General features: G+C 37.5%; 1 long non-coding RNA gene across 1 annotated transcript; it reads left to right on the forward strand.

Annotated features, from left to right (window-relative positions):
• The first annotated feature begins 21,212 nt into the window (after positions 1-21,212).
• Positions 21,213-22,886, forward strand: LOC122044419. The gene is made up of 3 exons (XR_006129552.1): positions 21,213-21,867; positions 21,965-22,058; positions 22,357-22,886. It is a non-coding gene; the product is annotated as an uncharacterized LOC122044419 (long non-coding RNA).
• The last annotated feature ends 766 nt before the right edge of the window (positions 22,887-23,652 follow it).

The following is a 23,652-nucleotide window of genomic DNA, read 5'->3' on the forward strand; positions in this document are numbered from 1 at the left end:
GTTGCCTTCTTCTCTGATCGCTTAAGTGATCCTCCGACCATCCAAAATTGAGCTTACTCGAACCCAACTCCGGCCTTCTCGTCTCTCGGAAGCACCACATGCATCCTTCTCGCTCCATCGGTGTACGCTTCCATAACTTCTCGTGCATCGGATGCACCGAGCTCGTCGACTCGATTCTCGTGCTATCATTCTCGTCCATTGTGTCTTCCGCTCAACTTCTTGTAATCCTAAGCTCCTGCACACTTAGACACAATGATCAAATACACAGGACCTATATTGAATTGGTTGACCACATCAAAATCAACACGGGATACTTACATATAGTTGATAAATATTTAGAGTTACAAATTAAATGTCAAGAATTTTCAAAGTAAATTTCTAATATTTTTAAAAAAATTAAAGTAAATGGCTAACAATTTTTAAAAAGTTTTAAAATTTATATTTTAAGCATTTTTCAAAAATATTATCAACGATTTTTCAAATGAATAGTGACTTTAAAAAATATTGGCAAATAAAAAACATTATAAAGATTTTTCATGTATAAAAATTTGTAAGTACTTTGAAAAATATTTTTCAAGTATAAAAATTTACAAGTATTTTGTAAATTTTTTTCAAAGTATTTTCAAAAGAAATAATCAGTTTCAAAACATATTTAAAAAACAACTTTTAAAGTAGTTCAAACCATTTTTCAAATATAAAAAATTTCAAGTATTTTGAGAAATACTTTTCCAGAAAAAAATTTCAAGTATTTTGAAAAATATTTTTCAAGAAAGATAGTCTTAAATATTTTGTAAAATATTTTTCAAATATATAAAAAAATTTAAGTATTTTGCAAAGTATTTTCAAGTATAAAAAATTTTAAGTATTCTATAAAACATTTTTCAAAAAATAAAATCTCAAGTATTTTGCAAAACATAAAAACTAAATATTTTTCAAAACATCTTTATACATAAAAATTTTCAAGTATTTTTTTTAAAAAAAAATTTCAAAACTAGATCATCCCCCTCAACCTAATATTATTTAGAAAATAATCATCTAAAATTGCATCCTTAAATTTTTAATCTTTAGTTACTAACTAACTACTAAAAGATAGTAGTGTTCACTTGGTTAGTTAATGTTAAGTATATTTATCCAGCTAGTTATTCACTTAGAAAGATTACTTAACTTGATCAATGTATTTTGGTATTTAACGCTCAAACTTATATTGAAACATTGAAATAAATATTTGAAGTCTAGGCAATACCCTATACATCTTACGTCATTTTAAGTTTTTAAATACACAAGCAAGGTGATCCTAAAGTGCTTGTGAGATACAGACTATCTAAAATCTATAGGTACATGTTTTCGAGGGAGAAAGTCTAGGCTAAATCCATAATGAATTTTTAAACAATAATAAAATTGGGAATTTTTTGAACAAAAGGAAACAATTAACCTAGAATTTGAAATTTACTTAAAATTCACTTAAGTTTTTAAAAAATTTGGAAAAATGAGATTTTTAGAAAATATAAGTAGAAGAGTAGCTTAGAATTTGAAAATTCATTTGAAGAAATAAAAATACCCCCCCCCCCCCCCCCCCCTAGATATTCATCAAAATAGAGAGGACACCAGATATCAAAAACAAATCAAGTAAGCAAGTAGATTAAGTACACTAGCAAATGCAAGCGCAACAGATATCCAACAAGAGCGAAGCATATACAAGTGCATCCAGAATGAGCTGCTAAAGAGCTATACTAAAAAGTAGATATCCCTGAGATGTATCTTGAAAGTGGTCTTGCAGAAGGTATTTGACTCAATCAATTAGGATTTCCTACAAGATGTCCTTACTGTGCTAAAGTTCCCCAACATATTTGTAATGTGGATCAAAGAGTGCATCACCACCACTTCCTTCTTGGTAGCAATAAATGGTAACATGCATGGATTTTTTTTTTAATGTGGTAGAGGGCTTCAGTAGGGAGATCCAATATCCCCATACTTATTAGGCATATGCATAGAGTACCTTTCTAGATCACTAGCACAATATACCATCCAGTTTGATTTTCACTTTCATCCCAAATGTACACATCAACAGATAAAACATTTGGCATACGCTTATGACCTACTGCCACTAGCTCATGGTGATGTGCCTTCAGTTGTCATCCTAGTTGATGGCTTAACACATTTTTCCTAAATGGTTAGACTCACAGCTAATCTAGGTAAATCCAACATTTATATAGAAGTGATAGATGTTGAGACTAAGGGAGACTTCTACCATCACAAGCTTTCAAGAGGGAGGTATGCTATTCAGATACTTAGGGATTCCATTGGCCTCACAAAACTAAAAATATTAGATTATAGCATAGTGATGGACACCCTCTCTAAGAGAGTCAATTCATGGCCCGAAAACACCATATCTTACACTGGGAAAGGTCAACTTATATTTTTAGTGCTTCAAGGTGTGGCGTGGGGTGTTATTGGATATCCATTCTACCATTCCTTAGTGGGGTTATTGGTAAGCGAATCTATCACACTCGTTAATCAAATTGTACAAATGTATTTTCCACTGAACCCCTTAATCAAACAATAATGCTGTAGTAACGAGCCCAAGATCGATCTCGAGGAACCAACGGTAGAATGTAATTTAGGATTGTATTTTATTCCTATTTTTGGGGTTTCTAATGTAAAGATGAGGGTTTAAACTTGAATCTAAATCTAACAAAAGTGAAGCTCAACAATAAAGAAATTAGTCTAATGCATAAATGAAATCTACTTGTGTGCCAACAATCAAACCCACATGTATTGTCACTCTACGTTGTGATTAAATTATTAATACACACTTAAACTAAGAATAAAATAACAAGACGCAATTAAATCTGATCTAAAGCAGAAAGTAAACCCTAATTTAAAACCTAACCACTTAACAATTAACCAAGCACAAATTAAACACAAACTAAACTTCAACTATGAAATGAAATGCTATATTACTTTCTAAACCATAACAAACATAAAGGAATATGTTCTAAGCTGTAAAAAACAATAACAAAATGAAATAAACCCTAACCGATCCAACTCACAACCAATCTCACCAAACTTCACACTCAAGCCGTCACACAAGAGGTCAAAATCGAGACCACCCAACTTTGGACCTCAGTGGAGCATCTCAGTGGCGTATCAGCTCCAAGTATGCTCAGCTACACCGATGGACCACCCCCGACGAGCTAGAACAACCCGGAACCCCAAGAATGGCCGAAAATCTAGATTTCTGCTACCCGGAGCTCTCTGGATCTGGGATGATGTTGCAGACTGCGGATGGGCATCGGATGAAGCTCAATAACGCCGGCGGACCACCTCCAAGCGTCACTGATGGGAATCGGAACCTCAGATTGGAAGACCACCTCCAAATCTGAGGTGAAACAGAGAAACGCTGCAAGTAGAAAATGCACCGGAAAGAACACTCGCCGGTGCTCCAGATGATCGGGATGTCACCGCCGAGAAGCTCTACACCAAGGTTGAAGCTCGGGAAATTGATTGGAGACGGAAAGGTGGTCGGAATCCAGAAAAATCGTCGCGGGATGAAGCTGTTGTGCGCTGTGGAGTCGACGAAGAAGCTGGGTACTGTAGCTTCTCATTTAAATCAGATCTGGATCTGGATTTGGATCTGGAATGGATGGTTGAGATGATTCCGGGCTAAATCAACGGTGAAAAGTCATCCAAAATCTGATCCGAAGGTACTGATGTTGATCTAGGGTCTGGATCTACCCTCCCGTAGGTCAGATCGATCAGATCATCACTGGACGGCCCAGATCGGCCCAGTCTTCATTGAACGGTCCAGATTAATTCATCTTGATCAATGGCTAGATGAACTCAGATCAGGATCAAAACTTCTGGATCTTCATCAATGTCTCATATCTGCTCCCCATTAGGTTGGATCGGCCAGATCTTCAACGGATGGTACAGATCTCTCCTATTCTTGATAAACGATCCATAATGCTTCAAAGCTTGATCTTCTCGTTTGAACTCCGATTCGAGCCCAATTTCGGTCCAAATAGATCCAAATCCAAGATCTTTTGATGCATACAAAATAAGAATCAAATATTAGCATCAAATAACACAAAAATACAATAGTTTGCAATTAGGTCCAAAATAGATACAATGCACAAAATATGATGTAACCATGATTAAAACCTATAAAATCAACATCAAACCATACATATATGAATCAAAATAATGCAATGAAATCATGGTTATCAAATCCCCCACACTTAGTCTTGAACGTCCCGTGTAAGTAAAGAAAACTCAATTAAAATCATCTCCATAAAAAATTCCCTAGCAATATCTAAAAGATAGTAAAAAGAATTTAACTAAGACCATCTAAAGATCACAAACAATCATGAATACAATCTACACAATAATCAGTAGGTATGGTAGTTTCAATCCAATTGAAAAATTAAGCAAGTTGCAATCTCACAAGGGATTTACCTATTCTAGCTCTCACACTCAAAATTGCATATAAGTGGAGCTCTCTCAATACAACTCACAACATTTCACTACCATAAGCTTGCTTATGTTCTAATTCTCCACCACTATAAACATAGCATACATGAATCAAAAGAATTTATCAACAAGAATTGAAATGGAAGCAAGAAGAACAATAAAAGTGAATGAAATAGGCAAAAGAAAAGTATTCAATGAAAAATTGAGAATATGAGAGTATTGGAGGAATATACTTGATGAGTTGACCATTTTGATGTGAAAAGAGATGAATACCATTTGTCGTTACCAATTCAAAAGATCAAGCTAACCTCCCCTTCAAATTGATGTCTAACCGAAATTCTTGATACTCTATCTTCAAATTTGATACTCTTTGTTTTGCCATTTTTTTTTTCTACTTCACTGTTTTTCCACTTCAATTCTAGCATTTGAAAGCTCAAATAATCAATCAACTAACAAAGAACGCACTCCCCCACACTTAAACTTTGGCCGTCTCGGACAATGCAACAAATCGTAGAATCAAACAAAACAATCAAAGATGCAAGTTTCTGTTGTAATCTGTGAATGAATTCAGATTACTGTAATCTGCCGCTACAGATTCCAACATCAAGAATTGTGAGTCAAAGAAGATTAAAATTTCAGCTCCAGCACTCCATTGCATTCTGAATTCTGCAATCTTCAGAAATGGCAAGGGAAAGAACAGAATTCAGCAACAAATTCATACATAGTTCCATTTCTGCAGATGTTGCAGAATTCAATACCTTGAAACTTACTGGTTTCTTTAAAACCTTCCCAGAAACAAGATCTTGACATATTCCATCTATGTTTAACAGAATTTCCTAGATCAGCTGTAACTACGTTTAACAGTAATTGATTTGAAACTCCACCACTTGAAAAAGATTTCAATCACTTCAAGCTTGAATACAATTAGTTTTAGCTCTAACAAAACAAAATCTCCAAAGTGATACAGCTTTGATATTCAACATTTCAGCCTTTAACTATTCCAAATCCAAAACCAGCAACTCTCACTTTCAGAAATTAAAAATTCTGATGTGCATTTAGACTCAACCTCAAATATGATATTTGCCCTGATGTTTGCAAAAGAAATCTTGGCACACAACAAAACTGAATTCTGGTTTCTGGAATTCAGTTACAATCAGCAAACATATTCCTAAATTCAGTTTCCATTAAGTTTCTGTATTTCAGCATCAAAACTAATTCTACAAAGTATCGGATCCTGAGTTTCAGCAATTAAATTCAATGTAATTTTGTTGAAGGTATGAAGAAATCAGCTCATATTAATGTAACACTTTAGGTATTTTTCAAATTCTGCTCTTATCACTGATGTGAAACACCAAAAACTTCCTTATCATCAACTACCTCCACTGCCAGCTGCATTCCAGTGTTTCTGCAAAATTTGCAAAATTCTGCCAACACTTTATTCACATTCAATTGAACTCATCTCTTCTGCAATATTGTTCGGTTAAACAATGTTAGAATCAGATTCACAATAATATTCAGAAAAACAGCCCTCTTGCACTTTTGTTTCAAAACTTCAAAGACTAAATTTTAGAAATCTGAAATGAAACAAACCAAGCTCCCTTAAGAATTTCAATACTGCAGGAATAGAAGCAGATTTCTGATTCATTTAAACAGAACTCCAGAACCCAATTTTGAAATTACAGCACATAATAGCACTCAAGTACAATAAGGTGTAAAGAACTTAATAGCAAAAATTGACTCAATTCTGAATTCTATTTTTAGCCTCTGCTGTGCACTTCCTAGCATTCTGCTCTTTTCAAATTCTTTAGCTCAACTACACTCAAATCCACTCTGCCATTGATGTGCTGCTATTTCTGTAATCTGCAACAAAGATTCCAGTAACAGGGTATCATAGCCGGATTTCTCAGCATTATATACTCACTGGTCCTGCTCTACAGAACTGTCACGATGCTATCTTCAGCAGCTACAAAGTTTATAAGCAGATTTTTCAAATTCAACACTGCCTAATGCTAGAAATTGAATTCCAGTTTATAATCAGCACAATGAATTCAACTAGCTGGATTAAATTTCAGCTTAAATCATTAAGAATTCAGCTCAAATTCAGATTTAATTTATTCTCTGCATAATTCACAAAACTGCAGCAACAAATCTTATCATTTTCTCAGCAATAACATAGAATTGAAATCATGCAATTAACAGCTCTTGACTAGCATGAAACTTGTTCCTCATCAGAAATTGAGTTGAAAGGTTGGCACAAACTAGCACATCTCCTATAAAATTTTCTTACTTCTGTGAAGCTGCACTCTTCAAATTCCAGCCACTCTGCAACTCTTCAATTATCAGAGAACTGCACAAAGAGATGGCACACCACAGATATGAAATTGGCACACAAATCAGTTCCCAAAGCTGATCTGCAGCTTTGAAATTGGCACACAAGTCATTTGCATATCTGATTCCTAAAAATTCCAGCAACTTTCACTGCAGTAATGTATAATCTGATACAGATTTTTAGTTTTGAAATAAAAATGGTTGTAGACATTTTTCAGCAGCAACATCTTCTTCATTTGTTACTGCAATTAATAAAGTTCTAATTGAGTTCATAGCTGATTTGAAGGATGTAACTCGAATTTAACTTCAACCTGTTGCAGAACCCAAACTGCAGAATTGGTTTCCAGTTAAAGTTCCCAGCTCTGTGTTTCTTTTTCGTGCAGTAACTATATAAGTTGCTAATGAAGTAACAACTCAACTTCAATCAATTCCAACCCTTAGTTTCATATTCAGTCTCAAACTGCATCAAAATCTTTGGTTTCAGATTTCAGTCTCATGTTTGGCAATAGAAATAATAGGACTCCATTTAGCACTGAACACAAATGTTAAATCTGATACATTCAGAACTGTCAGTGAGCAGTTTCAGAGATAAAATTCATTGGAAAACTTGAAGAGGATTTGGCTCAAAACATGTATCAAACATGGCATCGAAGACACCTTCTTCCCAGATTCTGGTTCTGCAGATTTTTTTTCTATTTCTGTTGATGTTTCTTCAGTTACAGATTTGTCAAAATGTAGCAGAAAAATTCAAGATTTCAAATGACAATTGAAGGATAAACTTCAACTTGCACCTCCGAACTTCAGGATTCCTTTAAACTAAAATACAAACAACTTCAACTTGCTGGATTTAATGTTAGCAATAAATACTTAGAGTGAATTCAGCTTAAAGCATTAGGAATTCATTTTATCAAATGAGGAAAAACATCCCTGATCATTCCTATCTCTGCACCAAATGGAAATTGAATTTAGTGGAGTCTGATTTAGGTGGAGAAGCAAACAAGTTTGGTGTCAAATCAATAGCCACAGATTTATACAAATCTGCACCTCCGAACTTTGCAACGTACTGATTTCAGATGGTATAGTTTGAGTTTTTTAAATTTTCAGAAGAAATTTCCGGTCAGTTTCTGAAAATTCAGAACTGTACTTAGTTTTCAGCTTCGTGAACTCTGTTTCAGAAACAAATTTATCACCCATGAAAAGTTCAGTTTCAAGAGAATACACTCAATAATAAATCAGCCGGAGCTCTAAAGTGTCACTGACAAGAACTGGCATATAGATTTCTTACAAGCATTAGAAGGAATGCAATGCAATCACATCTTTTCTGTTTCTGTTTCTGTTTCTTCTTACCATTTCATTTCCAGAGGAAGCCATTAATATCTATGTACAGCTGATATTGTTAAGCTTCCCATTCCTTTAAGATGTATATTGTTGAACTTTGAATTCTGGATTCTGATTTCTCATATATCACATAGTGTTCTGCCAATCTTGCTAATTTCTTGTACACTTCAGCAATTAACCTTCCCACTTTGCTTGAGATCATTTTTGAATTTTTTATACTCCATCCATTCCAAATTTGCACAGCTTCCAACTCTTTCCAGAATTGCTCAATTCTGCATTAATCTCATAGAATTCTGAATTTCAGATTGGTACATTGATATCCACATCTGATGTTACTACTTTCTCACTCCAAGCTTCAACAATTAATTTCCATAGAACTTAACAATCATTTAATCACATAATAATAGCTTGAATTCACATTTTGTCTCAGCTTATAACATCACTTAGAAAGCTTTCTGCAATTTCAGAATTCCAGCAATTGAATGCTACCAGAATTCTTCCAGCAGGTTTGCAAAGAATGGAAAGGAAATAAACACAAATTGCTACTGGAAATTCAAGAGTTTCAACGAATTCCCAAAGCTTCAAAGGCTTACAATGAAAAAGCTTTAAAGGGAAAAATGAAAAAGTTACTCACACTTGATACACATGTAAATTGAATTCGGTTTCCAGCATTTTCACCATTGTTTCTCCTAAAAATCAGTAATCAAAACTGAATTGAATTTGATTCTAAGTTGCCAAACCAGGATTCTGAAATGCTTGCTTCTCACTAATTAGGAATCTGCAAAGAGAGCTAACAATAATAGATTCATTATATTTCATTTCCAACAACAAAATCTAAATCCAGCAGCAACCTTTATCCTCTGCTATGTTTTTTTTTAAAAAAAATAACTGAAAGTAACTTACTGCAGCTCTTGAATTCCAACTTAAGCTCTGCAACCATTTCAAAAATCTGCAGCTTACTGCATCTTTTCAGTAATTTGAAATCAGAATTTGTAGAAGTTAATGATGCAAGATTACCATTTGTTCCTTCACACTTGAAATCTTTACCAGATCTTCTCCTTTTCTTGATAACTAATGACAACTATACCTCCATTTCTTCATCTTTTCCAATTCCAGCTTAGTGAGTTTAGAATCTAATCGCAAGTGGACTCACAAAATTTTAGATCAAAATTGGTACAGAATTTCAGAAATTGGAATTTGGCTAGACTCATTTTAAACTTAGCCCAATAAAGATCCTCATTTGTACTGATTTAATAGAGAGTTGAATTCCAAATTCGTTTTTCAAATTGGCAAAGAAATGCCAGATTCATCTCGTTGCAGAATTCTGCATTTCTTAATTTATGCACTCTACTCATTCCTTCCCTGCAGTTTCAACAGCTGGACTAAAATTCAGTTAAGCAAGTCACAGTTTCAGCATTCTATTTTTTTTTTCTGCTCTGTGTAACTCTCCATCAAACTCAATTTCTTTAAACTTCTGCATTAGTGTTTGAACTTCTTTAACATGAAATCCAGCAACAGCAGATGTCATTCACATTCAGCAATAGCAATTCAAAGATACACTTCTCAATTTTTGCTTCACAGTTTGTATTAAAAATTCAAAATTCTGAATTTGTATCAACTTTGCCTTGTTTATCTACCAAAAATCTCCATACTTCTTCGTCTTGCTTCTTGAGATCCCTATCGATGCATGCTCAAAAGACTTCCAAGTTTCATCAACTTTAGCTCACTACACTTCATTTTCACTTGGCACAGAAATGTTACATACTCCATTCTGCAAAATTCTGCATCTATGTTCATTTCTCCATCATTGGCTTGATTTTACATCCCATCCATTAACAAATGAATCCAAGCATTCACAAGCTCTATACATCTCCCCCACACTTAAAACCTTGTCATCTTGCACAATCTAACTCATCAAGAATTCATCCAAACATATCAATGAAATAATGACAAGCAAAGATAATCAAGGGTTTGAATGCTAGATGAAATGAAATTGTTTAAAGAAAATTGTGGGAGCGAATTTAGAAAGTATGAAAAATTTATGACGGAACAAGAATGACAAATATCCTTTATCTCCATGCACACAAATGCTATTGTGACCTTGAAAAGAAGATAAGCAAGTTCTAGAGTTTCAATTGTTGTAAGTGCATGTCACACAAGAGAAAATAATAGAGTATAGGCTTAAAGTGGTCCTCTCTAAGTATTTTTATGTGCTAACAAGCTCAATTGATCAAATTGGAATCCACTACCATTTTAACCAATATCATGTAAGAAAAGCATCCAATCATGCCAAGTGACCTAAAATTGATGATCAAATTTAAGAGACCTTTACCATCTTAAAAATATTACTTAGAAAATTCTCATGGAAAATTTTTATTCAAATGACATGCTATGTATACCAAACAAAATGAAAAGTATAGAAGCAAATATGGAAATAAAATGCAAAATGTAAAAACAAAGTGCAAATGCAAAGTATTAAACCAAAGAAACGTATAAGGAATTCATTAACAAAGCATGAATTAAAATGCAAAAGAAAGCAAAATTGGAACCAACTCCCCTTTAAATTCCCGGTGGTTGAAGAAGATCTAACAAAAGAAGCCACCCCGGAAGTGAGTATTTGTGTTTCCATTCAAATTCTTCTTATTACTAATTTTTCCCTTCTTAGCTTTTTCTGGAGGTCTAAGTCGGTTCAGTTTAAGTACCCACTCCGGAAGCTTAATTTCTCCTACAACATCAATAAAAGAAAATACCTCCCACACGCATGTGGGATAAAAAGAAAATAGGAGAATATTAGTGTGGGTAAAAAATATTTCAAGAAATGAATCACATCTGATAAAATCAATAAATGGTAGCTCTATGAAATTTTCTGAAAAATTACACAAAATACTCACCTTGTCATCTTGCAAGGTACCTGAAGTGGTGATTGTTACCTCTTCCTCATCAAATAATAACTCAAACTCTTGTTCTGGTGAAGGTTCAACTTCATGTAGTGATTCTTGGGTGCTTGGCTCCATAGCACAAGTCCCTACACTTACATCCTCCTCATCATCATCAAAATCAGGTGATCCTTGAGGTATTGCTTCCAGTAAGCAATCCCCTACACTTAAATCATCTTTTGCAACAAGACCTGCATCATTCACATCATCTACAACAACATTATTAGTAGAGTCAGAAATTTTAACAACTACATCATCATCACAAATAATTCTAGAAAAATCTTGCGAAGAAATGGAAGTAGGGTCAGGCCTGACAAGCGCTCCACAATCCATCTCCTCACTGGAGTTTTGCATTTGTAACTGATTGATGGACGATGCAATCTGATCCAATTGACTCTGAATATTCTGTATCCTTGCAAATTGTTGCTCCTGATGCTCACACATTTTATGCATAACTTCATTGAATTTCCACATTGATTTTGTAAATTGTTCTTGTACTTCCTCATACTGATATTCAGGCGCATAAATCCCAATCTGAGGCTGATAAAAATAACTCTGACTCCAATCTCCAAAATACGGATAAAATGGATCCATGGTCACATAAATTTCTTGTTCTTACACTGAAACACTAGCAAATAAAATCAGAAGACTCAGGAATAAATAAAATCAAACACATGGATATATAATCATGAAAGCAATTGAAACAAAATTTCTAGGTTTTCCAAAATAAAAACAATCCTAAAATTACCAAACACTGCATATCATTCTGTGTTCCCCGGCAACAGCGCCAAAATTTGATAAGGGAATCTGTCACATCCGCTAATCAAATTAACAATGTATATTCACTGAACCCCTTAATTTCACATTAATGTTGTAGTAACGAGCCCAGGATCGATCTCTCGAGGAACAAACGGTAGGATGTAATCTTAGGATCGTATTTTATTCCTATTTTTGGGGTTTTCGATATAAAAATGGAGTTGGGGGGATTTAAGCTTGAATCTAAATCTAACAACTGAAAAACACAGTAATTAAGAAATTATTCTAATGCATAAATAAAACCTACCTATGTGCCAACAATCAAACCTTAACGCATTGTCACTCCTACATTGAGATTAAATCATTGACACACTCTTAAACTAAGCATAAACAACAAGACATGAATGAATACGTTCTAAAGCAGAAATTAAACCTTAACTATAGAAACTAAAATATTTAACAGTGATACAAGTTAAGCTAAGCAAGATTAAGAACAATTTCAAACTCAATTGAAACTAATTATCTAAGACACTTGAATTAAAACAATTAAGCTAAAAACTATGATTACTGAATCAAAATAGCATAACTGGAATCAAAATCTTTCAACAATAAAATGAATGCAAAAATTAAACCCTAAACCATCTCAACTCCAAATCTCTTCTCACGGCAATTTCTCCTTGCCGTCACACAAGGAAACAACGGAGAACACTCCAACTGTAATCAGAGAAGACAACCTCAGTAGCTACACTCAGCTCAAGCCTTCACCAGCACCATCGGAGACCACTCCAAACGAAGCTAATGAAGATCGGTGCCGCCCAACTCGGGAAATCTGAAAATCTGTGAGCTGCAACCTCAGATCTGATGTGGAGAAGATGATGATGGATGGAAGGTCGTCGGGAATGGTCCAGTAGCAGTGGAGGAACACCGCCAAAGCTCACTGATGGAAGCGGAACCACCGATTGGAGGAACACCTCACAATCGGCAGCGGCAGAAGCAGAGGTTTGCGGACACAATTCTCGCCGCAGGACCACCTTTGAACGAGCTCAGATGGCCGAAAGCTGGTCGCAAGCAACTGAGAACGTCGTCGCCGATGAATTCACCGGAAAATAGATCGAGAAGAGGAGATGGTGGTCGGAATCCGAAGAAGATGCGCCACGGGACGCGAACAGTGTGTGGAGGACTCGACGAAGGAAGCTGGCACTGTAGCTTCTGTTTTGAATCAGATCCAGATCTGAACGGACGACTGAGATTGATTTGCAGCTAAATCAACGGTGAAAAGTCATCCAAAATCCGATCCGAAGGTACTGATGTTGATCTAAGGTCTGGATCTACTCTCCCTTAAGTCGGATCGATCAGATCATCAATGGATGGCCAAGATCCGCCGAGTCTTCAATGAACGGTCCAAAATGTTTAGGGCTGGATCAATGGCTAGATGAACTCAGATCTGGATCAAAACTTTTGGATCTTCATCAATGGCTCATATCTGCTCCCCATTAGGTTGGATCGGCCAGATCTTCAACGGATGGTACAGATCTCTCCTATTCTTGATGAACGGCCCATAATGCTCCAAAGCTTGATCTTCTTGTTTGAACTCCGATTTAAGCCCAATTTCGGTCCAAATAAATCCAAATCCCAGATCCTTTGATGCCTACAAAATAAGAATTAAATATTAGCACCAAATAACACTAAAAATAAGATAATTTGTAATTAGGTCCAAAAATACACACAATGCATAAAATGTGATGTAACCATGATTTTAACCTATGAAAGCAACATCAAACCATGTATATATGAATCAAAATAATACCAGATTTGCTTACCAAATATTCCCGCCTGTCACACGGGTGACCCGGGTTCGATCCCCGACAACGGCGCCAAAATTTGGTAAGCGAATTTGTCACACTCGTTAATCAAATTGTACAAATGTATTTTCCACTGAACCCCTTAATCAAACAATAATGCTGTAGTAACGAGCCTAGGATCGATCTCGAGGAGCCAACGGTAGAATGTAATTTAGGATTGTATTTTATTCTTATTTTTGGGGTTTCTAATGTAAAGATGGGGGTTTAAATTTGAATCTAAATCTAACAAAAGTGAAGCACAACAATAAAGAAATTAGTCTAATGCATAAATGAAATCTACTTGTGTGCCAACAATCAAACCCTCACGTATTGTCACTCTACGTTGTGATTAAATTATTAACACACACTTAAACTAAGAATAAAATAACAAGATGCAATTAAATCTGATCTAAAGCAGAAAGTAAACCCTAATTTAAAACCTAACCACTTAACAATTAACTAAGCACAAATTAAACACAAACTAAACTTCAACTATGAAATGAAATGCTATATTACTTTCTAAACCATAACAAACATAAAGGAATATGTTCTAAGCTGTAAAAAATAATAACAAAATAAAATAAATCCTAACCGATCCAACTCACAACCAATCTCATCAAACTTCACACTCAAGTCGTCACACAAGAGGCCAAAATCGAGACCACCCAACTTTGGACCTCAGTGGAGCATCTCAGTGGCGTATCAGCTCCAAGTATGCTCAGCTACACCGACGGACCACCCTCGACGAGCTAGAACAACCCGGAACCCCAAGAATGGCCGGAAATCTAGATTTCTGCTACCCGGAGCTCTCTGGATCTGGGATGATGTTGCAGACTGCGGATGGGCATCGGATGAAGCTCAATAACACCGGCGGACCACCTTCAAGCGTCACTGATGGGAATCGGAACCTCAGATTGGAAGACCACCTCCAAATCTGAGGTGAAACAGAGAAACGCCGCAAGTAGAAAACGCGCCGGAAAGAACACTCGCCGGTGCTCTAGATGATCGGGATGTTACCGCCGAGAAGCTCTACACCAAGGTTGAAGATCGGGAAATTGATTGGAGAAGGAAAGGTGGTCGGAATCCAGAAAAATCACCGCGGGACGAAGCTGTTGTGTGCTGTGGAGTCGCCGAAGAAGCTGGGTACTGTAGCTTCTCATTTAAATCAGATCTGGATCTGGAATGGACGGTTGAGATGATTCCGGGCTAAATCAACGGTGAAAAGTCATCCAAAATCTGATCCGAAGGTACTGATGCTGATGTAGGGTCTGGATATACCCTCCCGTAGGTCGGATCGATCAGATCATCACTGGATGGCCCAGATCGGCCAAGTCTTCATTGAACGATCCAGATTAATTCGGCTTGATCAATGGCTAGATGAACTCAGATCAGGATCAAAACTTCTAGATCTTCATCAATGGCTCATATCTGCTCTCCATTAGGTTGGATCGGCCAGATCTTCAACGGATGGTACAGATCTCTCCTATTCTTAATAAACGGTCCATAATGCTTCAAAGCTTGATCTTCTCGTTTGAACTCCGATTCGAGCCCAATTTTGGTCCAAATATATCTAAATCCAAGATCCTTTGATGCCTACAAAATAAGAATCAAATATTAGCATCAAATAACACAAAAATACAATAATTTGTAATTAGGTCCAAAATAGATACAATGCACAAAATATGATGTAACCATGATTTAAACCTATAAAATCAAAATCAAACCATGCATATATGAATCAAAATAATGCAATGAAATCATGGTTATCAGTTATTGATCGCATATATAACATTTGTAGGTCATTTATATAGACTATCAAAAAGACCCCTATTGCATGGACAAAACTATGTAGGACCAAAGCTATAAAATATGACACCCAGATAATAATAAAATAATAAGGTTTAATGGACAAATAACCTTATTGGAATTTTTAAAAATTTTCAAGAATTTTCTGAGAATTTTTCAGAACTCGTACAACGAATTTAAGGGGATGAGTTTATAGGCTAAATGGAAACCTGTTTGGATATCCCAATTAAAGTGGGAGTTGATAGATTTAATTAACCCTAGGTATTTAATTAAGCCCTAAGTCCCGATTTCCATCTTCTTTCCTTCCCCAATCCCTAACGCCCTCCGCCTTCTCCCGATCCTTCTTCTTCTTTCCCATCTCGTGGACATCCTCTTCTCCTCTCATGATCTAGCCAATGATCGCCCCCACGGGCTAGATCCGCTGGTTAGGTGCTTGTAGCTTGCCAATGAAGTCGTGGGGTCGAAGGTCGCCAGTTGCATACGGGGATAAAACCCTGGTCTGCTGCGCCAAAAATTCCTTCGACCCCTAGTCACCTTTCCTGCCCAACATTAACCGTGATTTACTCCCTCTGGAATCTTGTGGGGTCGGGGCCAGGGGGCTGCTAGGGTGGCGGTTCCACCTTTTTGCCAATGATCTAGCCAATAATCCACCGCCGCATCGCCATTTCTCCCGATTGCACTGACACTCTCATCTTTGACGCACGCCCGCACCCCATCGCTGGCGCCATGTCGCAACCCGAATCCCCGATCTTCTCCACTCCTTATCGGAGGTCTAATCTGTAGTGTTCTCCTTCGAAACACCGCTTCGCGCAAGTGACCTTCGGTTGGGTGAGGAGATCTGTGCTCCGGTGACGTTGGAGTTGAATCGCCTATTCCAGTGCTCGATCTTGGTTGAAGACTTACGCTCCAAGTGGCTGCCTCACCTTTCCGAGCCCTACAACCAAGCTGAGTTCGTCAGATTTCCCTGCGCCGTTGGTGGTGGTGTCTATCATCGAGATAGGTTAAGGTATGGTAGTTCGTTTTAAGTCTTGTAGTTGTGGGGATCTGGGATTTGATGCCAGATGGGAGATTAGGTTAACAGGGAGTAGTTCTTGGCAATGGCTCACCGTAAGGGACTCGGCCACAAATTTCCAACAGCAAATTTCACCGGCGGGCATTCCCAGCAGCTGTTCTTCGGCCGTGAACCACTAGGTAAGGCATCTACAACTTTGGACGGTAGATCTATAGATCCAGGTATGGATTCCAGTGTGGATCATGGGTTGATTAGGGTGATTGTATTTGTTTGTAGCTTTATAAGAAGCTCCGGTTGTGGATCTTGGCAGCAGGCATCACCAGTGGGCTTGTGCCGGCGATTTCACCTTCTGGCAGTGGGTCAACAGAGGTGAGTTTGTTGTAGGATAAAGCTTTGGGTGTTGGATACCTAGTGTAGTTGAATCTGTATTTGTTTATTTGTATTTAGAGAACAAATTCATGATTTGGTAAGCTTAATTGTTGTAGTGTGTTGCTGGAATTGTGGGAACTGAGGGTGTAAATTAGGGTGTTTGGATTAGTTTTGAGTAGAGCAGTAAAGGGGATTATCAAAGGGTAATAAATGAGTTAGGAATTAATTACCTATTTTGTTTAGTGGTTAAGCTATTTAAATTCATATGAAGTTGGTTAAAATCGAAATGTTGGCACAGGGCTTTGATTAAAGCGGGCGTCGTGACGAAGGTGGCTTAGGTTTCGAACTACATTTAGAGGCGGTTACTTCTTACTTTATCTCTTTAGTACATTGATCTTAGTGCATGAGCTATATTTTCGGATAGTTCCTATATTTACCTTGACTCCACTCGTATTTTTCTTGTGCTTGAACCACTTGATCTTTGAGCTAATCGATTTGATGTCTATGCAGTCTCTCGTTGTTATTCGTGATATTTAGCAGATACTACATTACTAGATACCAAACACCAGATACCAAATACTAGATATTAGATATTGGATATATAGATACTAGATACCATTTTTACTTGCTTTGAATGTTGTATGTTTACATACTTTATTGAGCATGCTGGCTTCATGTAGCATACCTGTTTTCTATTTATATATATGATGACTGCTGTATTTTACACATCATGTCATTGCATGCATGCAGGCGACCACGTCTTCCTTATGGGGGAGTGAGTCGTCGGGTCGCGCCGCACACTCAGCCACTCATGGGTAGTGGTAGCTGGAGGAGATGTCGCTTGTTCTATCGTGTTGTACTCGACCACTCATAGGTAGTGGTAGCTGGAGTGACGAGCAACAGGGACCCCATTCGCTTTGTAGCTAGATAGCTACTTAGCACCTGTCCACTCGATCACTCGTGAGTAGTGGCGGCCTTTGAGTGGTACAGTTGTCATCGATCCGGCCTCTCGACCATACAGGGGTCGTGGTGCGGAGAGGTGGGCGGGGTGACCATCTGTGCATACGCAGTTATTATTATACCTGCTGATGCAGTTGCTTACTTATGTTGTTGTTGCATACTTATTGTGTTGTTGCCTACTTATACTGTTGTTGTATACTTATGTTGATGTTGCTTATGCTGATATGCATACATATGTTGACATATACATCTGTTGTATGTGTTTAGACACTGACTCACTTATTGGTAATATGTATATACCTCACATGTTACCCTTGTAGTTATGAGCAGTACCGTAGCAGATCTTTGCTACTTCTAATTTTCTATTACTAGCCTAGGATATGGTTTCAGGTATGGACACTTATTATGTTATCACCGTAGTATCTACTATATTTCCTACGAGACTGTATACCTTTATATCTCTAGTTCTTTATTATGTTCATTCACTATCTGTCTATTACCCGCTGAGTCTTAGTACTCACCACCCCGTAAACTGGTTTATTTCACCAGGTAGCAGGTAAAGGACATATGGAGTCGCTTGGAGAACATGTCCGCCAGTCCCACGTCACATCTGAGGACAATCTTTTGGTTTTGGTTTCCTGTGCTATTTATGTTTTGGTTTTGTGATCTTTGTATTGTAATAATTCGATGTCGACTTGGAGTTTTGTCTTATGATATCTTGTATTGGTTTGGTAATGTTGTGTCAAGCCGAGCTGGCTCACAGTTAGTTGTTTTGATCATTTCATGTTCGTTATTTTGTGATTTCAGCTGTTCTATATTTCAGTCGAGTGGGTTACATTATTAACTACGTGGTTATGTTATGTTTCAGCCGAGTGGACTGCATTATTAACTACGTTATTATGCTATGTTTCAGCCATGTGGGCTACATTATTAACTATGTGATTGTGTGTATATTCTAGCCGTATGTGGCTGATATATTTTGTATGTATGTATGCCTCAGATTGTCATCGGAACAGAGGAGATGCTGTCGAAATTTTCCAGTAGGGACTCCTCTGGGGGCGTGATAATTTATTGGTATCAGAGCCACAGGTTTCGAGGCCTATTTTCTTTTGGATTTTCATGATTTGGTTTCTCGATGTGACTTTTCGAGTTTTAGGACCAGGCAGCGGCAGGAATCTCCAAGCTATAGGAGGTATGTTGTATATTGTTATCATACACTTCTGTTATTATTTGATTAGTGTTTAGACCATGTATGACTTGTGTTGTGTCAGTCATTAGATAGATCCATCAAACACTGCTAGAGATTAGGGATTACAGTCTCATGGGATTTCTTTTACCATACCACCAGTATTATTAGTTTTTGTTATCACTAGTTTGGTAGTGGATAGTATCTGCTAAATATCATGTTAGCTTGGTTAGTAGAGTATCGATTTACTAGTGTTGGTTTGGTTAGTAGAGGACCGATTTATTTTTGGCAGTTTGGTCAGTAGAGGACCAATACACTCTTGTTGCTTCGGTTAGTAGAGAACTGATTTACCTTTGTTGACTTGGGGTAGTAGAGAATTGATTTATCCTAGTTGCTTAAGTTTATAGAGGTTCGATTTACCTTTGTTGACTTGGTCAGTAGAGGACTGATCCATTCTTATTGGTGTAGTTAGTAGAGTACCGAGTTATTTTTACTTGTTCGATCAGTAAGAGACCAACTTACTCTATTTCTTGAGGATTTTGACCTTTGGATTATTTGTGTCTGGTTAGATAACCTAGAAGACACGTATGAGTATATGATTTTTACAGACTTAAAATGGACTGAATTAGTCGCATACCATTGTTGGTTTGACTAGTGTATAGAGGATCGATGTATCCTATTCCATGGGGACTTTGACCATGGACTATATGTACCTAGAGGGTACATTTGGATAGATGCCCCCACTGATGTGAAATAGTGTAGAGCTAACACTTGCATGATACATCTGTTATATAGGTGTATGAAATGGTGAGTATACTCATATATATGACTTATACTGGTACGGAAAATATGATGTAGCTACGTATTATTTACATGATCAGGCACCATGTGAAGAAAGATGCAGAAGATGAATTTGGGAACAAGATATCTCTTGGTGAATATCTTGAGGTGTTTTGAGAAAGAGTACTTCTCTACCTCCTTGAGAGGCATGATGGTTTATAAGGCGATGATCAGTTGACTTATCGAGCGTTGTTCCATGGGAGATCCTAATTCATGGACCGATTGGATATGGTTAGATATCCTCAATAATACCTAGAGGCGTATGACCCGTAATTGGGTGGAGAACATGGTGTTAGTTAATTAACACCTATGAAATCGAGTTGTTACTAAGTGAAATATCAGACGATGATTTTCGAGGAGCAGAGCGTCGATTGACTATTAATTTGACCTACTATCTAGTGATAGGGCTCCTCTACCATTATGTGAGTGGCTTGTCACTAGAGGTTACTGAACCTCAGGTGGATCAATCGTAGTATGTGTTACAAGACAATGGTTAGTTGTCTCAACTAACATTGTCTCCATAAGTAGCTCAAGACCTTAAGCACATGATCATTTACTGAAGGTCTTGAAGTCTATGTGTAAGATCAGGATGTTTGATATTTTATCGACATTTGTTGGAGGACATTTTACAGGTATGGTTATTAGATTTGTCGTGATATTCTTTGATGGGTAGACTCGCAGTCAAGAGCTTGAGTGATCCTTTGGATTTTAGATTGCCATTCTTTTATGGTGGATATTTGAGTATTTGAAGGGTGAGATTTGACATACTCTTTGGATATTGTTTTGGATAGGATTATTAGAGTTTTGATACTCATATCTTTTGAGATTGATCGTATTTCTACTATTTGGAGAGTTGTTGATTATCGATTAAGAAATCAAGGGATGCCCTTGGATTTCAGTTGTGCTACACTTTTGGTAGGATGGTGATATAATTCTACATCTTGATTGTAGCTCATGATGAGAGTAGCGGAAGCAAGGTGAACTCATAACCCACAGAGTTATCTTTTACAGTTGGAGATTTGTTATGATACTTGGATGAAGTGGTATATGAGTATGTTGTTTGGTTGTTATTCTTAGATGAGGATTCCTAAGTTGAGCAGTAAATTTGGGGGCCAAATTTTTATTAGTGGGGAGAATGTAAAATACGGCACCCAGATAATAATAAAATAATTAGATTTAATGGACAAATAATCTTATTGGAATTTTTAGAAATTTTTAGGAATTTTCTGAGAATTTTTCAAAACTCGTACAACGAGTTTAAGGGGATGAATTTATAGGCTAAATGGAAGCCTGTTTGGATATCCCAATTAAAGTGGGAGTTGATAGATTTAATTAACCCTAGGTATTTAATTAAGCCCTAAGTCCCGATTTCCATCTTCTTTCCTTCCCCGATCCCTAACGCCCTCCGCCTTCTCTCGATCTTTCTTCTTCTTTCCCATCTCGCGGACATCCTCTTCTCCTCTCTCGATTTAGCCATTGATCCACCACCGCATCGCCATTTCTCCCGATTGCATCGACAGTCTCAGCTTCGACTCATGCCCGCACCTGATCGCTGGTGCCATGTCGTGAGCCGAGTCCCCGATCTTCTCCACTCCTTATCAGAGGTCTCATCTATAGTATTCTCCTTCAAAACGTCACTTCGCGCAAGGGACCTTCGGTTGGGTGAGGAGATCTGAGCTTCGGTGACGTTGGAGTTGAATCGCATGTTCCATTGCTCGATCTTGGTTGAAGACTTGCGCTCTAAGCGGCTGCCTCACCTTTCCGAGCCCTAGAGCCGAGCTGAGTTCGTCGGATTTCCCTACGCTGTGGTGGTGGTTTCTGTCATCGAGGTAGGTTGAGGTATGGTAGTTCGTTTTGAGTCTTGTAGCTGTGGGGATCTGGGATTTGATGCCAGGATGGGAGATTAGGTTAACAGGGAGTAGTTCTTGGCAGTGGCTCACCGTAAAGGACTCAGCCACAAATTTCCAACAGCAAATTTCACCAGCGGGCATTCCCAGTAGTTGTTCTCCGGTCGTGAACCACTAGGTAAGGCATCTACAGCTATGGACGGTAGATCTGTAGATCCAGATATGGATTCCAGTGTGGATCATGGGTTGATTAGGGTGATTGTATTTGTTTGTAGCTTTATAAGAAGCTCCAGTTGTGGATCTTGGCAGCAGACATCACCCAGTGGGCTTGTGCCAGCGATTTCACCTCCTGACAGTGGGTCAACAGAGGTGAGTTTGTTGTAGGATAAAGCTTTGGGTGTTGGATACCTAGTGTAGTTGAATCTGTATTTGTTTATTTGTATTTAGAGAAAAGATTCATGATTTGGTAAGCTTAATTGTTGTAGTGTGTTGTTGGAATTGTGGGAACTGAGGGTGTAAATTAGGGTGTTTGGATTAGTTTTGAGTAGAGCAGTAAAGGGGATTATCAAAGGGTAATAAATGAGTTAGGAATTAATTACCTATTTTGTTTAGTGGTTAAGCTATTTAAATTCATATGAAGTTAGTTAAAATCGAAATGTTGACGCAGGGCTTTAATTGAAGCGGGCATCGTGACGAAGGCGGCATAGGTTTCGAACTACATTTAGAGGCAGGTAATTCTTACTTTATCTCTTTAGTACATTGATCTTAATGCATGAGCTATATTTTCGGATAGTTCCTGTATTTACCTTGGCTCCAGTCGTATTTTTTTGTGCTTGAAGCTTATCTACTTGATCTTTGAGTTAATCGATTTGATGTCTATGCAGTCTCTCGTTGTTATTCGTGATATTTAGTAGATACTATATTACTAGATACCAAACACTAGATAGTAGATATTAGATATTGGACATATGGATACTAGATACCATGTTTACTTACTTTGAATGTTGTATGTTTACATACTTTATTGAGCATGCTGGCTTCATGTAGCATACCTGTTTTTTATTTATATATATATGATGACTACTGCATTTTACGCATCATGTCATTGCATGCATGCAGGCGACCACGTCTTACTTATGGGGGAGTGAGTTGTCGGGTTGCGCCGTATACTCGACCACTCATGGGTAGTGGTAGCTGAAGGAGATGTCACTTGTCTTGTCGTGTCGTACTCGGCCACTCATGGGTATTGGTAGCTGGAGTGACGAGTAGCAGAGACTCCATTCGCTTTGTAGCTAGATAGTTACTTAGCAGCTGTCTACTCCGTCACTCGAGAGTAGTGGCGGTCTTTGAGTGGTACAGTTGTCATCGATCCGGCCTCTCGACCATATAGGGGTCGTGGTGCGGAGAAGTGGGCGGGGTTACCATCCGTGCATACGCTGTTATTATTATGCCTGTTGATATTGTTGCTTACTTATGTTGTTGTTGCATACTTATTACGTTGTTGCATACTTATACTGTTGTATACGTATGCTGCTGTTGCTTATGCTGATATGCGTACATATGTTGAGATCTACATCTGTTGTATGTGTTTAGACACTGACTTACTTATTGGTAATATGTATATATCTCACATGTTACCCTTATAGTTATGAGCAGTACCGTAGCAGATCTTTGTTACTTCTGACCTTCTATTACTAGCCTAGGATATGGTTTCAGGTATGGACACTTATTATGTTATCACCGTAGTATCTGCTATATTTCCTACGAGACTGTATACCTTTGTATCTCTAATTCTTTATTATGTTCATGCACTATCTATCTATTACTCGCTGAGTCTTAGTACTCACCACCCTATAAATTGGTTTATTTCGCCAAGTAGCAGGTAAAGGACTTATGGAGTCGCTTGGAGAACATGTCTGCCAGTCCCACGTCACATCTGAGGATAATCTTCTGGTTTTGGTTT

The sequence above is a fragment of the Zingiber officinale genome, chromosome 2A (genome assembly GCF_018446385.1).
Source record: "Zingiber officinale cultivar Zhangliang chromosome 2A, Zo_v1.1, whole genome shotgun sequence".
NCBI lineage: Eukaryota > Viridiplantae > Streptophyta > Magnoliopsida > Zingiberales > Zingiberaceae > Zingiber > Zingiber officinale.